The following is a 4,059-nucleotide window of genomic DNA, read 5'->3' as shown; positions in this document are numbered from 1 at the left end:
GCCAGGTCCTGCATTTTGATCAGAATAACCCCAGGCAACTCTAGAGGCCTGGGTCAGAGTGGTTGGAGTGCTCCCTGGAGGAAAAGATCTGGGGGTGTCAGTGGATACCTTGGCTGGACATGAGCCAGCACTGTGCCCAGGTGGTCAAGAAGGCCAACAGCATCCTGGCCTGGATCAGGAATAGTGTGACCAGCAGGAGTAGGGAGTGATTGTTCCATCATCCTCAGCTCTGGTGAGGCTGCACCTCGAGTGCTGTGTCCATTTTGGGTCCCTCAGTACGAGAAGGACACTGAGATGCTGGAGCGTGTCCAGAGAAGGGCAATGAAGCTGATGAAGGATTTGAAGCACAAGTCCTGTGAGGAGCAGCTGAGGCAACTGGGGCATTTTAGCCTTGAGAAAAGGAGGCTGAGGTGGAGACCTTTCTGCTCTCTACAACTACCTGCAAGGAGGAATGTAGAGAGGCAAGAGCCGGTGTCTTCTCTCAGGTAACATATGACAAGATGAGAGGGAATGGTTTCAGATTGCACCAGGGGAGATTGAGGTTGGATATCAGGAAGAATTTCATTACTGAAACATTAGCCAAGTATTGGAACAGGCTGCCCAGGGAAGTGGTGGAGTCACAATCCCTGGAGGGATTTAAAAGGTTCCTATAGATGTTGTGCTTGAGGACATGGCCTAGAGGTGGACTAGGCAGGGGTAGGCTTTGGTTGGACTCAATGATCATAAAGGCCACTTCCAACCTAAGTGATTCTATGATTCTATAGTACAGTTCCAGGAAATTCCTGTTCTGTCATGGTGGGAAAGCATTGTCATTCAGAAACATAGTTGAGTGGTTCTGCTGATGCAAATGTGATTGTAAAACTTTTATAAATGTCAGGGGGGAAAAAAAGGAAGAAAAATTTGTGCACCTTTCCAGGCAGACATGATGCAAAGAGAGCACAGCTCATCATTATTGAGCAATTGGGTCACACAAGACCAGGAGGTACTGCATTAGCAATGGGATGAAGGTGGTCCGTGTTATTAAAGCTTAGACAAACTAGGAAGAAAAAATAAAACAAACAGCTAAAAACCCTACTAAATACAGACTGGTCCTAACGTGAGTTACATGGCCAGCAATAGCAGAAACAGATGAGCAGTTTGTTGCTGCTTAGAAACATCCAGTCCTCAGTTTCCACACAGCATCCTTGAGCTCCTGGTTCCTCATGCTGTAGATGAGGAATTTCACTTCTGGAGGAACCACTGACTAAAAATTGTCACTACCAGGTGCAAATGATGGAGAGAAGCTTCAAGTAGGTAAACACAGCAGTGGTGAGGAACAGGGAGACCACGGCCAGGTGAGGGAGGCACGTGGAAAAGGCTTTGTGCCGTCCCTGCTGTGAGGGGATCCTCAGCACAGCCCTGAAGATTTGCACATAGGACACCACATGAACACAAAACACCCAAAAGCTAGACATGCTCTGATTACAATTTCACTGAGGTAGCACTGTGAGCGAGAGAGCTTGAGGATCTGGGAGATTTCTCAGAAGAACTGGTCACAGGAATTGCCCTTGCAGAGGGACAGTGACAATGTATTGGCCATTGGGAGCAGAGCATTGTGAAAAGCAACACTGTGACGATCTTTTTAAGAAGGGAAATAAAAAACCGCAGCTACTTTTTGCCACCAGTGAAAGGAGTGAGAAAGTGTAAGGGACTTTTCAGACAACAAGGTCGGTGAAGTAGGGGGAGAAGCTCCTCCAAGCCTCATTGCAGAGATTCCCCTGCAGCCCATGGAGAAGACCATGGTGACTGAGGCTGTACCCTGCAGCCCATGCTGTATGATGTGGAACAGTGACTCTATCTGCAGCCTGTAGAGGTCCCCAAGGTTGAGCATGTGAGGACACTGAAGGGGGCTTTGACCTCATAGGAAGCGTGTGCTGGAGCAGGTTAGCTAGCAGGGCTGTGGAGGACCCAAGCTGGAGCAGCTGGTGATGATCTGAAGCCATGTGGGAAGGACTCACATTGGAGAGGTTCATGGAGGACTGTCTCCTGTGGGTGGTACCCAATGCTGGAGCACAGGGAGACAGTGAGGAGTCCTCCCCCTGAAAAGGAAGGAGCAACTGAGACGATGAGTGATGAACAGACCCCAACCCCCCATTCCCTGTCCCCCAGTGCCACTCAGTCGGAGAATGTAGAGAGTTAAAGAGTGAAGTGGACCCTAGGATATGAAGGGAGGGTCGTAGGTGGGTGTTTAAAAATTTCATTTCTTTAGGTTTTTTTCTCATTTCTCTGCTCTCTTTGGATTGAGTAATGAATTAGATTGATTTTATTGTTGGTGTCAAGTCTGTATTGCCAATGAGAGTAACAGCTGCATGATCTCCCCCTGTGCTTTCTCCCCGCATGATTTGTCTCTGTCCTGATCATTCTGCTCCCAGGCAGAATGATCTCAGAGATGAGGTCACAGAGCAATCCCCATGAGGCCTGAGGCACCAGGAGGGAGCCTACAAGAACTGGTCTTCTCCTTCTGAGCTGGCCCAGGCTTCTGGGATGGAAAGAGCTCATGGCAACCCGGCAGCACTGCAGAGACACAGCTCTGCCCAGGAGCAGCTCCTCTGCCCGAGAGCAGCACAGGGCTGGGAACACTGTCTGTAGGCACCGAGGGGAGACCTGTGAGGCTGAGACAGCTGATGGATGCTGAGAGCTCACCGGAGGAGAGAGGTAAAGAGACTTTGCTTTGAATTCTCTGCTCTTTGTGACTGTGTGGGAAGTGGGAGGCTCAAGCTATCACAAAGCAGAGCTCCCAAAAGGGACTTGCCAAAAGTCTTCTTGAATACAGAGACTCAACCTGAGGGCATTCCATAAGTAGTGGAAGGGATTTTCCTCAAAGATTCCTTAATTTCTCTGTGCCTTTTCCTCCTTTCATAGGTCTCCACACTGGGTGTCAGCAGCAGATGTCCAACAACAGCTCCATCAGCCAGTTCCTCCTCCTGCCCTTTGCAAACACATGGGAGCTGCAGCTCTTGCACTTCTGGCTCTTCCTGGGCATCTACCTGGCTGCTCTCCTGGGCAATGGCCTCATCATCATCACCATAGCCTGTGACCACCACCTCCACACCCCCATGTACTTCTTCCTCCTCAACCTCTCTGTACTTGACTTTAGCTGCATTTCCACCACTGTTCCCAAAGCCATGGCCAGTTCTCTGTGGGACACCAGGGCCATTTCCTACACAGGATGTGTGGCTCAACTCTTTTTCTTCTTGTGTTTGTTCTCACCAGAGTATTCCCTTCTCACTGTCATGGCCTATGACCGCTACGTTGCCATCTGCCACCCCCTGCACTACAGGACCCTCCTGGGCAGCAGAGCTTGTGTCCACATGGCAGCAGCTGCCTGGGCCAGTGGGTTTCTCAATTCTGTGCTGCACACAGTCGGTACATTTTCAGTTCCCCTCTGCAAGGGCAACGCTGTTGACCAGTTCTTCTGTGAAATCCCCCAGATCCTCAAGCTCTCCTGCTCAGATGCCTACCTCAGGGAGATTGCAGTCATTGTGGTCAGTGTCTGTTTAGGTTTTGGATGTTTTGTGTTCATTCTGGTGTCCTATGTGCAGATCTTCAGGGCTGTGCTCAGGATCCCCTCGCAGCAGGGACGGCACAAAGCCTTTTCCACCTGCCTCCCTCACCTGGCCGTGGTCTCCCTGTTTGTAAGCACTGCCACATTTGCCTACATGAAGCCCCCCCTCCATCTCCTCCTTATTTCTGGACCTGGTATTGGCATTTCTTTACTCCACCAGCAGTGAACCCCCTCATCTACAGCATGAGGAACCAGGAGCTGATGGATGCCATGTGGAAACTGGTGACTGGATGTTTTTAAGAAGCAATAAATTGCTCATCTTCTTCTGCGTATTGCTGGCCATGTAACTCGTGTTAGGACCGGTCTGTGCTTAGTAGGTTTCAGGTGTTTTTAGTGTTGAGGGGTTTTTTTCTTCTTCTTTTTTTCTCTAAGCTATACTAAAAATGGGGGTTGGGCTTGATGATCTCTTGAGATTCCTTGCAACCCCTAAAATCAGGTGATTCTGTAACACGGTC

At 49.7% G+C, this 4,059-nt stretch overlaps 1 pseudogene across 1 annotated transcript; it reads left to right on the top strand.

Moving 5' to 3' along the window:
- The first annotated feature begins 2,927 nt into the window (after positions 1 to 2,927).
- Positions 2,928 to 3,844, top strand: LOC311202966 (olfactory receptor 14A16-like; annotated as a pseudogene). The gene has a single exon. The product of its transcript is annotated as an olfactory receptor 14A16-like (transcript).
- Positions 3,845 to 4,059: the final 215 nt, after the last annotated feature.

The sequence above is a fragment of the Gallinula chloropus genome, assembly GCF_964237585.1.
Source record: "Gallinula chloropus genome assembly, chromosome: 32".
Lineage (NCBI taxonomy): Eukaryota > Metazoa > Chordata > Aves > Gruiformes > Rallidae > Gallinula > Gallinula chloropus.
Note: the sequence above shows the minus strand (reverse complement) of the source record. Positions and strands in the feature narration are given on the sequence as shown.